Consider the following 13,207-nt stretch of genomic DNA (forward strand, 5'->3'; position numbering starts at 1 on the left):
AATTTTTCGTTTAAATGGGCCCCCCAAATTGAAAATTCTATTTTTTTTTAAAAAGAGGGGGCCCCAAAGTAACAAATTTTGGGGGTTTTTAAAAATTTTTCATCCCAAAAAAAAAGTCCCTGTCCACAATTGCTGACGGGGCCAACCAGGTGAAAATGACGGGGCCCCCTGCAACTACCGTCTCTGTTTACCGATATTTAAGCCATTAGCAATCCCTCCTCTATTGGCTTATTTGAGAAGAAAGAGTCAGTCTTTAATTGTTAAGCATTTATTTGTGCTGTGTTGTTTTTTTCGGCTTTTAAAGAGGTAAAAAATCCCCCTCTTCTTGAATAGATGTGCAGATGGATGGATAAAATGGGTGTGTCTTTTTCATTATTCGACATCCTGTGCCCACAGCCGCCTCCATCCGGCGGCAAGAACGCACAGGATTCCCTATAGCTCATTTTGAGATGTTGAATGAATCTGGAGGTTGGGAGGCACAGTGAGATGTTGGATTTTTCTGCATCAATGTTTGGAGTATGTCCGGGTATGTGAAGCCAATCCGCTTGGAGGTTATCGCGGTCTGTGACGATGCAGAGCGGGTCTGAGAGCTTCCACCAACCCAGGACTGGATGTGTCAGCGTCGTGAAAGTTCTAGGATTTGCTGCTCCCGCTATCTTTATTTCCCCAAGGTTGAACATTTTGTTGCAATCCGCATGTTTCGGATTAACTTTAACGGTACCTGAATAATTACAGCTAAGGCGCAGATAACAGAGGGACACCGCCCGAACTGGTTTTACAGCCGATCCGAAGGAGGATTTTAGCGCTTTCGGTCCCGGTGGAGCTGCCAGCTTCCGATCTTGCTGCAGCAACGTTAAATAGGCGGCTCTGAATTTTTATTTCTTGTCTTGTATGCTTGATAGGCTGCTCCCGCCAGGAGGAGAAGCTGTTTCCACAGGGGAACAGATCATTTTCTGGCTCAAGGACACGCTATCTGTTGGCAGCTCCTTATTGATGTATATTTGGCTTTGCGCACTGATTTCTGCGGGCCCTTGACATGGACTGTATCAGGATTAGAGCTGTTTAGCCCTTCGGCTCTACTGTTGCCTGATCTGGGTGTGGATCAGCCCCCAGGGATTCTGTAGAGAGACAGCGTTCACGGGGATGGAGCAGAATCTGCTGGTGTGGCCCTAATTGCGAGAAAGGGACGCTTTATGAAAATTTCTCAACCTTTCTGCGCATTGTTTTCTCCTTGGATTTCTCAAGATGGGAAAGCCTTACTTAGCGTCTCATGTTCAAACCACATACTCCTGATCCCCGAGTTTACTCTTCTATTTGTGCACGCCTGTGTAGACTTCTCATAGACACGCACACGTTACTGCCTGTTCATCACTAGAAAAACAGTGGTGTTATACTATCTCATTTTTGGATAAGGAGAGAAGCTGGAGCTGGGATAAACCGATGAGATCTAAATCTTCCCAGGGCTCCATGTTACGATTTAACTAACACCCATTAGTTTATCAAAGAAAAAGAGGACGAAGGGACAAACATTGCAAGAAGAGGGGCTTCTTGGGAGAGAAAAGAGACTACGAAGAGAAGCTGAAGATCAATGACGGTAAGGCATATTGGCTGTTAATGACATATATCGAGTCTGCGTGTTTCACTGTGTGTATGAATGATAGGATGCTCCTTTTTTTTCTTGTCGTTTTTCTACCGTGGGACCATGGGGAATTGTATTCTTAGTTCATTGGAAAGGAATCATTGCTGTAATCTGATTAGGCTGTGTCATAACCTCACAGTGTGACTGCTCTTTTCTGCGCCTGCTGGCTCGTATGGTGCTCATCGCTTTACTCCTGCAGATGTCAAAAATTCGTTGTGGTGTGGAGCTTGGGTGACATTTCTCGCAACTTTTCTCTGCGATTTGTTTTTCTTCTTGAGCATATTGAAGGTGGTGGCGTAGGTGAAGTCTAATAGTCCTGGGGGATATGTTCGTGTAAGGGCGCATGTACGCGTGCACCTTGAAGTCCGTTCGCGCGCCGGTAAAATATGGAAAGCCAAGAATGCCAATATTCGCATCTAATTACCACGTTAAGACTGAAATTAACCCACTCAAAACGTTTTTCCGAAATTTCTCTGCTTTTTTCGGCATCTTTTACCAACAAGCGCCGCTTTTTACGTCAGTCATGATGGTACCGCTAGACGCGCGTTTTTAACGCGCGTTCTGACCCAGACAAAGCGCATATTTAACACGTGTTTTCCTAATATGATAATGATGTCCTTCCTTCTTTTCCCACAGCCAATGCATTTGAACTGGTTGCATCCAATCGCTGATGAAGGCAGCCAGACCAAGATAGTTCAGCACAGATCTGCTTTGTGGAAAACTCTGACAAAGCTCAATGTTGCAGCATTGCCAAAGTTCACTGCATTGCCGTTTCACAAAGCCTTAATTTTAGGAATATATTCAGTACATGCACATTGCTGTTATTTTGAATCCATTTTCGTGCCTATTTTCATGTAAAAACGTGTTGCATCAACATGGATCGCCAACTAATGTTTTGTGCTTTACAGGTATTAGTAGGAACAGTTCACCAGCGTTTACAACTGAGAAGCGGCATTAAAAACGCATGTCTTCTGGTCCTATCATGACAGACGTAACAAGCGGCGCTTGTTGGTAAAAGACGGCGAAAAAAGTGGCGAAATTTCGGGAAACCTGTCGTTTTTAGCGAATAAACTTCAATCTTAACGTGGTAATTAGATGCGAATAGTGGCATCCTTGGCTTGCCAAATAGGAGCATAATAACTGATCCAGTTTGAGGCAGGGAGCTTTCTGTCTGCATATGTCTCTGTTTCTGCAGCTGGCTCATCATGCCTGCGATTACAGGAGCATCTATAGTGCAGGAAGCCAGAAAATGAGAAGAGTGGAGCAGAGGAGAGAGGATTGTTGGAGGCTGTACAGAGGACCAGGAAGGAAGGTAGAATGATGGAAGGTAGAACTTAATGAAGGATAGAAAATTGTGGAGCAGGGGAGATTTCAGCAAAAAAAAAAAAAAAAACTGCTAAACCTGGTTCGTCATTTATAATTAAGGGGAGCTGCATAATGTAGTGCATCACAATTCTCATCACACACAGCGTCAACCATGAGCAAATATGTGATCAGAATAAGTGATATGATGCAATATTCAACTTACACTGTGATACAAGGGATCAGGGTCGCTGCCAGAAATTTGGGGCCCCATGAAAGACATTAATACACCCCCCACCCCACTCCCCCCCGAAACAAAAAAATAAAAAATTACGCAAGCTTTAAAACTGCTATAAAGATGCACTGAAGACTATTATTTACATTTGAAGCTGCTCATGAGAATGATCCAGTTTTATAGATTTCTTTTGATGGCTGTAATGTAATCTGAATTTAAAAATCGAATTAAACTGTTTTAATATTGATTAATCCAGGCTGCTGGAGAATAACCAAAGCACTGCAGCTGTTAAGGATACAGAATTAAAAAACTGGAGGCAATTTCATTTTGTAGTTATCAATATATATATATATATATATATATATATATATATATATATATATATATATATATATATATATATATATATATATATATATATATATATACAGTGTTGGTCTTTCTACGTGAACTAGTTCAAAGTTCAGTTCACTTATTTTAAAATGAACTAGTTCAGTTCATAGTTCATAATTCAAAACCAAAAAATTAACTAGTTCATAGTTCTTTTTTTTTTTTTTCATATATTGCTCAATTACACCATAGCCTACTGTAGAACCACAGACAGCAATTATTTTATCAGTTGTAACTCTGAAACTGTGCGTCAGATTTTATCTTCATATCCAGTTTTGAATCCTTATCCAACCAGGGTTTACATTAGCATTGAGGGGACAGCATTTCCCCATTGTTGCTTTAACGCTTTGTTGCTGTCCATTCACTTCACACTAGTAGCAGCTGCAGCTTTCACCCCTACAGTATATTCTCAAAAACATCAGGAAAAATGTGCTGCTTGAATGGTCTTTTTTATGAGTAATTATTAAAAGAAAAATAGGAAAGTAGTCTTTAAGGTGCAAATGTTTTTTTTTTTTTTATTTTAATAATTTTTTCCATTTGAAATTCCATTTCAATACATACTAAAAAGGAATACTGGAATCCTGGAAAATTATACCAGGCAGGTTTAACAAACAAGTTACATGGATAGTAAAACCCTCAAGAACAGGGGTCTTCTATGTTTTCCAGACCAAGGACCCCCAAACTGATGGCGAGATGGAGCGAGACCCCCTAACTATATATATTGTATGAAATTGTGTCCTATAGTCACTCTATTACAGATGGAGTAATGTAAAGAAATTAATTTCTCCCTGGGATTGTTAAAGTTTTTCTGATTCTGATTCCTGGTTGTTGTGAAGGAAACGGTGCCCAGCTTGAAAGAGCTCCTGTGTGTCGCTGAATGTGTGCATTGATGACTGAAAGACATCTTTTGTCTCCATTTATCTTTTTACTACAGTGTGTTGATTTCATGTTAATGAGTATTTAAAGACATTTCAATTAGTGGGGGGAAAAATTGCAGGGGGGGAATATAAAAATATCAACTAACCATGCAGACCCTCATGCAGTACCTCCGTAGACCCCCTAGGGGTCGCGGATCCCCTGTTGAAGACCTCCGCTGAAGAAGATTTTACTAACACAAACTGAGGGACCAGGCTGAGGTAGGAATTTAAGGTTACTGAAGTGCGGATTTTTTTACTGAAAGCCGGCGGGCAAACTTGTTGCCATCGTCCTCACCAACCACCTGGTCATAAAACTGTTTTAAGTGATCATACTGCTGCTTTGTCGCCTCCACGGTCGCCTCCGTGCTGCTTTGGCTTCCACGCTGCATTTTGTTTTGATGACGCACGCAGCTGTAGGCTACGACACTGGTAGCTGGTGTTGCCAGATTGGGTGTTTTTCCCGCTACATATTAAGGCCTGTTTACGGTGTGATTTAGCTGGGGTTTCGCCTGGAGGGCTCTATAGAAATCTGGCAACCGATTGAACGGAGCTGAACTGAGAGAGCGTGCCGTTCACAGACACCAGAATGAACGAGTTCACAATAACGTTCACCAGGCAGTAATGCAGTACGTTCAGTTCACGTTCGCCCAAAATATGAACGAGTTCATGAACTTTCGTTCAATGAACGCGTTCAGGCACAACACTGTATATATATAAATCAATTTGCATAACATGGTTAAAAAGATAAATTCCCACAGATTGTTCTGGTGCCAACTGGCCTGCCCCTGAACACAATTTTATGTTGCTCACTGGAAGAGGTTAGTGGGTGGGGGCATTGGAAGAATGGGTCTGCTTGTGGATCATCTGTTTTCAGGATGATGGAGGAACAAAGACAGTTATTTAATTTACATATCCTGCTAAACATCTACTAGTGTTTAGTATGGTTGTCAAAAGTATCGCTACTCAAAAAAGTATCGATACTGAAACATTGTTTTCGGATACAATACTGGTTTTTAAAAGTATCGATACAGTGCTACCACCAGTGGCACCTAAGCAGTCATTCATCTAAAGTGCAGAATAGAGGACAATGCACTTTCAGAACACTGTGTGATTGAATAATTCTGTGCACTTTTCAGTTTCAGACTTTTTTTTGTAAGAGGTGCGGCTGCTGAGAATTATTTTTGTTTCTTAACCGGTTTGGCTAGTGTCATTGTTATGTGAGCAAAGCATAGCCAAGGAAGGAACACTTCATTTTAATTTTACAGGTTTTTATCAAGCTTGCTTAATATTGTGCACAGCATACATTTATTGTATTTTATTTATTAATGAAAATATTTCTGTAGAATTTTGGAGTCTTTGTTTTTATCCTTGCGGTATCAAAAATGGTATCGAGTATCGAATATTTTCCTTAGTATCGGTATCGAGTTGAAAAGTTTAGTATCGTGACAACCCTAGTGTTTAGATGAAGGTAACCCTCTGTTCACTATAACATCTAACAGTTATCATCTCCTAAGATTTGAAATGGATCCCCCTGATCAGAGCTTTAAATGAGCAAGTTCTGCACGGCCTTTCCTCAGGTGTTTCGTCTGAGTCGTAAACCTTCCTCTGGTGCTTGCAGCAGCCCCATAACTTTCAAGCAAGCCTCTGTCACTGACCAACCTACCAGAGAAAAGTCAATACTTTTTTTGTTGCTATCCCATATTTACAGATCACAGGAACAAGGCCTTACAACTTGATCACAAACTTGGCAAAGATTTGGAGCTGGATTTCCTTGCTGACACAACCAGGATTTAAACCCAGGTCCCCAGCATTACACTCAATATAATCATGTCAACATAGTGCATTCCAAGCAAAAGTAAAAAAAAAAAATGTAAGGAAGCTTGAATGTTGAATGATCAGTTTCTACTCATATTTTTTTTATTTTATTCTTTTAATGACTGTGCTAAATATTTAGTTCTGGTTAACGTTGAAATGAAATATATTCAGGGTGTGGTTATGGAATGTTCAGTGAGTTAAGAAATAGAGATGCGCCGATACCATTTTTTGGCCCCGATACCTGGTTGTGCAGTGTTGGCCGATGTCGATACCATATGTTTGAAATTGATGTGTGTCTATGTATGAAGACCTACATACTATTTGGATGTAGGATAATTGCCATAATGGTTTTTTAAGCTGCTGCCTACCTTTATGTAGTAGGAAAAAGACTAATAAAGAGTGAATATACAAAGTTTCTAGCATACTTAAATTTGTTTTGTTTGCAGACGATACTACCATCTTCTGTACAGGTGATCATTTGAATCAGCTTAAGGCTGATGTCAACCTTGAGTTATGTCGACTTAAGATATGGTTTGATATTAACAAACTATTATGAAATTTGGATAAAACAAGTTAGTAGATAATATGAGAGTATAGAGAGTTAAGGAAATTAAGTTCTTGGGAGTAATGATATACGGTAAGATTTCCGTGAGACCTCCTATATAATACGTTCAAACTTGAATATCAAGAAGTATTGCAATTCTCAGCAAAGCTAAACATTTCCTAAATTATGCTGCTCTTCATATTCTGCATTAGGCACTTATGTTAACTTACTTGAGTTACTGTGTTGAAATATGGGGAAACATGTAAACCTCGCTGCGACCGTTATGCACGATAGAAAAAAGGACCATCAGAATGGTTCACAAGGCATGATTCTATGACTCTACTAATATATTATTTATAGAGTCCTCAAAACTCCTTTATCTGGTCGATTTTCAAACAGTTTCTGTTTATTGATATAGTGGGGGGCTATGACTACAGGGAAAACCTTAACTTCAAAACCTTGAGGGTTGGAACTTGCATGAAGAGAATGGGCATTTCAGTCAGTGGTGTGAAGGTCTGGCATAAACTATAAAAAGAGCTGAAGCAATGTCTAAGCATGGGTCTGTTTAAAGAAAGGCCAAAACTGATGTTTTTCGACCTCTCCTCTGTTGTGAGGAGAGGAGGTGAATGTCATTGTGGGGTGTGAGATGGGACCAGTGGTGGGAGCGATTTGAGGGAATGTGGTGTTCAGCTGTGGCACTGATAATTGGGGGTTTCAGGGGCTCGCAGTGGTCTGAATGCTGGTGTACAAGGGTTTAAATGCGGATATTGACCTGATGTGTTTGTCTGTATATATATATATATATATATATATATATATATATATATATATATATATATATGTGTGTGTGTGTTTGTATATGTATTTTTTTGTGTGTGAATATTGAAAAAAACTTTTAACAGAAAAGTTACTCTACTTTAAGTTAATTCAAGTGCTATGAGAGGGAGAAGGGGTATGAAAAATAAGTTTTACTTCTTCCTTTGAGACAATATACATGGATCAAAGTCAATTTTCTGGCTGTATAAAATTACAGGTTCATTTGGTGGAGGGTTTTGTTTCTATTTATGTTCATGGTGAAATTAGTTAGTTTGGTGTTTGGTTGATGTTAACTAGTCTTTTTTGTGTGTATTTGGTTGATTGCACACAAAAGTTTTCCATGGAAAACTTTGAATCAATTTGACTGTATGATCTGGTTGAATTGTAAAGTAAGATGGCATGTGTTGTGAATTGGCGCTATATGAATAAAGAGAATTGAATTAATTCATTATCAACTTTTTCTTTTACAAAAACCTTAGTGTAATATTGGAAGCTGAATTTCAGCCATAAAAACTGTAAGAAATTGTGATATAACAATGAGGCACTGGCTGATAACCAAGAGGCTGTTGGAAATATTCAGATTTATATTGTACTTGAAATGCTGCATCCTGCCTCTAAGAAGAATTAATCCGCTGTTTAATCTCCCAGCCTGGAGCTATACCCCAAATCACTCCATCTACAGTACTCGACCATCTGTGTTCTTATCCATCTGTCCATCCTACAAAGCCACCCATTTGCCTTGCCTGACCGCACCAAGTAGTTTTTCTTCCTCATTTTCTTGCTCTCTTTCTCTCCTCTTCTCCTTATAAGTGCTGCAGGCCCAGGTTTCAACCTCAAACATTACATTTAAGTAAATGCTATGACAGCTTGACTCTACAGCACCCACAGCTCTTCCTTAACTAAAAATCCTGTTTTCTTTCCACTCTTATCTCTCACTGCAACAACACATGTGGTTTTTGGAGCTTTTTCTTCATTTAGCTGTGTTTTGCAAGCACAGTAGACAAAGAAATCATAAACAGTTGGACAAATGTGTCTTGATGCACTGAGCTGTTAGTGATTGGACTGTCCCAGCTCCAGTGTATAGGTTTCAGAGATATTAGACACAACTGAGATTAAGCAAAGCTTAAAAATGAGGGATGGGGATAGATGATGGGTTGCTGGAATTGCTTGCAGCTTTTGGGATTTGGATCATGGATTCAACAGGCCTGTATTTTTTTCCTTCAGTCTCTTCCATGTTCTGTTGTTACTCAGCTGAGCTCATGTGTTCAAGATCTGAAGTTTTAATATTTGTACATTATCCTATTATTGCTCTGTGTATGCTATTTGTTTGAGTTTTATACAGATTTGACAGGAAATTATAAGGGCATGCATTGTCTTTACTTTCATAAAGTTCTGTTTATAAGAGGGAAGTCTTTCAAAAAAGCTTTTTTTTTCTGTCTGTTTAAAATACGATCTTTGGCAACCCTGTAAATATGATTGGTTCTATCTGAAAGGTGAGGCAGCGTCTGAAGTAGCTATAAAATCTAGGGATGCACAATATAATCGGCCCGCTATCGGTATCGGCCTGTATCGGCCTTAAAACTGAATATCGGACATCGGCCACCCCACCGATATTTAACCCGATATTTGATTAGCTTCTGAGTTTCTAAAGTCTACAAAAAAATATATATAAATACTGCTACTTCTTCCTGAAAAACTTCTTTTTTACAGACTTAAAAACTTCTAAAGACGAGGGAAAAAATATTGATACATTAAAATATCACAATATCTTCATATGCTGATATATTGCCATTTAAAAACACCATATCAATCTCTTTTACTAATGAAATATTGCTATACGTCAATGCTACAAAATTCCCCGAAAATCCACGAAATTTTGCCATATTTTTATATGTTGATATATTGACATGGTATCGATCTATTTTACTAACAAAATCTCACAAGAATTCGCAAAATATCATGAGAGTTTGTAACAGAACGATGAAATTTCAGGAGATTTTGAAAGTAAAATAGATCGATATCGCATTTTTAAAAATCAATTTGATATCAGCATATGAAAATATATTTGAGTATATTATTTTTCAAAGTGTCAGAAATGGATAACAAAACTGCTATTTTCAATGACTACTTATTTTTGTCCAGCTTTAACATCGGTATCGGCAGCGGTTATCGGCTACATGAGTTTTAAAATATCGACACATAGTATATCGGCCAAAATCCCAATATCCTGCATCCCTAATAAAATCTAAACCAAGTGTACGCTCTTTTGATCCAGTTGAACTTTCAGAGTTAGCTAAACTGGTATCTTCATCTAAGCCTTCAAGTTGTATGTTAGATCCTTTTTCCAATGAGGTTATTTAAGGAACTATTTCCTCTGATTTCCTCTTCCATTTTAAACTTTTACTCAGGAAACCACCTCTTGACCCAGCTAACTTGGTTGATTAAAGACCTATATCCAGTCTTCCTTTCTTATTTCAAATTCTTGAGATAATAGTTGCCAAAAATGTATGTGACCACATACACCATAATTACCGTATTTTCACGACCATAAGGTGCACCGTACTAAAAGGCACACTCTCAGTTATGTGTCCCATTTCTGTATTTAACACACACATAAGGCGCACCGGACTATAGGGCGCGTTTTTTATATACCGGTACATGTCCTCTACTACCTTTAAATAACTCTACTGCGTATTTAAAAATACAGCGGGGGCAAAACTGAGTATGACTGTGCTTTATTCATGTATTTATTACAAACTATTAATCAAACCTGGGTGCTGGCCATGAGACAGACACATCGCAGATGACAGTGCGCTGTGATCACTCCTAAATTAACTTAAAATCCTGAAACCTGCCGACGGAATTTGTTCGCTTTTATTACCGGTATCCTGGTGCCTGCAGCTAAAATAATTTAGATGAAAAACACCTGCCAGCAGCCACGGTGAACCTGGAGGCTGCCCAGCCTAGAGGCTGCTGTTGAAGGGATTTCTGCTGTCGGTGTACCGCTGGTATGTGGGGGTCTGAGCGCCTCCGACAGAAATAGATAATCTGGATGAACTGACTGCAATTATGAAGTTTTCAGGTGGACTTTCTCACTTAAAAACATATTAAAAGTACTTTATTCCCACTGATCACAGCAAATATAGCTGCAAGATTTAGATTATTTAGATGAAAAAACACCTGCCAGCCGCCGCGGTGAAGAGGAGGAGACCCGGCCCAGAGGCTGCTGTTGAATTAAGTTTTCAGGTAGAAAAATAGAGCGGGAGCAAAACTGAGTATGATTGTGCTTTAATAATGTATTTATTACAAAGTATTAATCAAACCCATCAAAGTCATCATCCTCTGTTTCTGAATTAAACAGCTGCGCTAAATCAAACATGCCAATTTCCCCTTCTTCGCTGTCAGAGTCACTTTCCGTGCCGGGCGGCTCCTCAGAAATAATGCCGCCTTTTGCGAAAGCTTGAACAACAGAGCCAGCAGACACGTTAGTCCAAGCATCTGCAATCCATCCGCAAACTGTGGCGTAACTTGCCCGGCGCTGCCTTCCACTTATCCTGAAACTGTGGTCTCTGTCGGTCATCCATCGCTCACATGCCGCTCGCAGCCTTACTTTGAACGGCCGCTTCGATGGTGATGCGTGGAAAAAAACACCTGTTCTCCTCACATACACCTGCCTCAGCCACGCTTTCATCATCTCCTCATCCATCCAGCCCTTTTCATTTGTGTTAATATCATATGTCATCAGAGCGCTGTGTCTGTCTCGCTGTCAGCTCCCAGATCAGCTTCTCTGATTGGTTGATGCGGCGCGTCCAGCAGCAAAACTTCAATTTTTCCATCTCCAGCTGCAGCAGCGCGTTGGCGGTGCGTCAGATGCTTAAACGCTCCCGACGCAGCGCCTGCTGCTCAAAACGCGCTGCGGGACCTTTTGCTGCGCCTATACGCACGTCAACCATTGACTTTGCATGTAAACTCGCTGCTTCTGCTGCACCTGCTGGGTCCGGTTCACACCGATGTCGAGCGGTTGAACAGCGAGCACAGCTTAATTTGTTTCCCCATGTTTTTCACATCAGCTGTGAGATGGGCACGCATGGAGTCACATATTAACAGCGATGGTGATGAGTGGAAAAAAAAAACACCTGGTCTCCTTACATTCAGCCACTCTTTCATCATCTCCTCAATGATGTGGTCTCAAAAGTCGCAGTTACAACACACATAGGGCGCACCGCACCAAAGGGCGCACCGCACATTTTTAGGGAAAAAAAAGACGTTTAAGTGCGCCTTATAGTCTTGAAAATACGGTACCTTTTTGAGGAGTTTCTATCAGATTATAAAGCTCATGATAACACTGAAACAGCTATGCTGAAAGTCACAAATTACACTCACCGGTCACTTTATTAGGTACACCTGTCCAACTGCTCGTTTATGCTGCGTTCACACCGGGGGCAGCTGGCGCGACAGAAGCAGCGAGTTTACATGCAAAGTCAATGGTTGACGACCGTCAAGGCGCAGCAAAAGGTCCCGCGGCGCGTTTCGAGCAGCAAGCGCAGCGCGTCTGAGCAGCTGAAGCAGCGCGTCGGGCGCGTTTTGGCATCTGACGCGTGTGACGCGCCGCAAACGCGCTGCTGCTCGAGATGGAAAAATTGAATTTTTGCTGCTCGACGCACCGCGTCAACCAATCAGAGAAGCTGATCTGGGAGCTGGCTGGGAGAGAGACACAGCGCTGATGACACAGACTGCTCTGATCACTTCTCTTAAACAGTTTATTAAAGCATAATTAACTTAAAATATATACATCTGCCGGCAGAATATGTTCGCTTTTATTATTCTGGTGCCTGCAGATCGGATTATTTAGATGAAAAACACCTACCAGCCACCGCGGTAAACCGCGAGGAGGCGACCCGGCCAGAGGCTGCTGATGAATGGATTCCCTCTGTCGGCACACCGCCGGTATGTGGGGGTCTGAGCGGCTCCGACAGAAATAACATTGGGAGGCAGGATTGTAATCTGGATGAACTGACTCCACTGATGAAGTTTTCAGGTGTATTTTCTCACTTAAAAACATATTAAAACTACTTTATTCCCACTGATCACAGCAAATATAGCTGCAAGGCAGAGAAAGGATAGTGAAGCTCCGCCCAACGCGCGTCAGACACACTTTTGGACCGCGCAGCGAGAGCAGCAAAGCTGCTTCAGACGCGCGTCAGAATTCACTGGTACAAGCAGCAAAAATGAAGCAGCAGACGCGATTTTGCTGCTTTTGCTGCCCCCGGTGTGAACGCAGCATAACACTTAATTTCTAAGCAGCCAATCACATGGCGGCAACTCAGTGCATTTAGGCATGTAGACATGGTCAAGACGATCTCCTGCAGTTCAAACCAAGCATCAGTATGGGGAAGAAAGGTGATTTGAGTGACTTAGAACGTGGCACGATTGTTGGTGCCAGAAGGGCTGGTCTGAGTATTTCAGAAACTGCTGATATACTGGAATTTTCACGCACAACCATCTCTAGGGTTTACAGAGAATGGTCTGAAAAAAAAAAACATCCAGTG

The 13,207-nt window shown here is 40.8% G+C and overlaps 1 protein-coding gene across 1 annotated transcript in view; it reads left to right on the forward strand.

Annotated features, from left to right (window-relative positions):
* The first annotated feature begins 361 nt into the window (after positions 1 to 361).
* si:cabz01090165.1 (uncharacterized protein LOC100333421 homolog) overlaps positions 362 to 13,207 on the forward strand; it is a 472,423-nt gene continuing 459,577 nt past the window's right edge. Inside the window, exon 1 of the mRNA XM_038285977.1 lies at positions 362 to 1,594. The gene's annotated coding sequence lies outside the window, so the exon portion shown is untranslated. The remainder of the gene's footprint in view (positions 1,595 to 13,207) is intronic.

Source organism: Cyprinodon tularosa, unplaced genomic scaffold, assembly GCF_016077235.1.
Source record: "Cyprinodon tularosa strain WSP-4 unplaced genomic scaffold, ASM1607723v1 ctg219, whole genome shotgun sequence".
NCBI classification, from domain to species: Eukaryota; Metazoa; Chordata; class Actinopteri; order Cyprinodontiformes; family Cyprinodontidae; genus Cyprinodon; species Cyprinodon tularosa.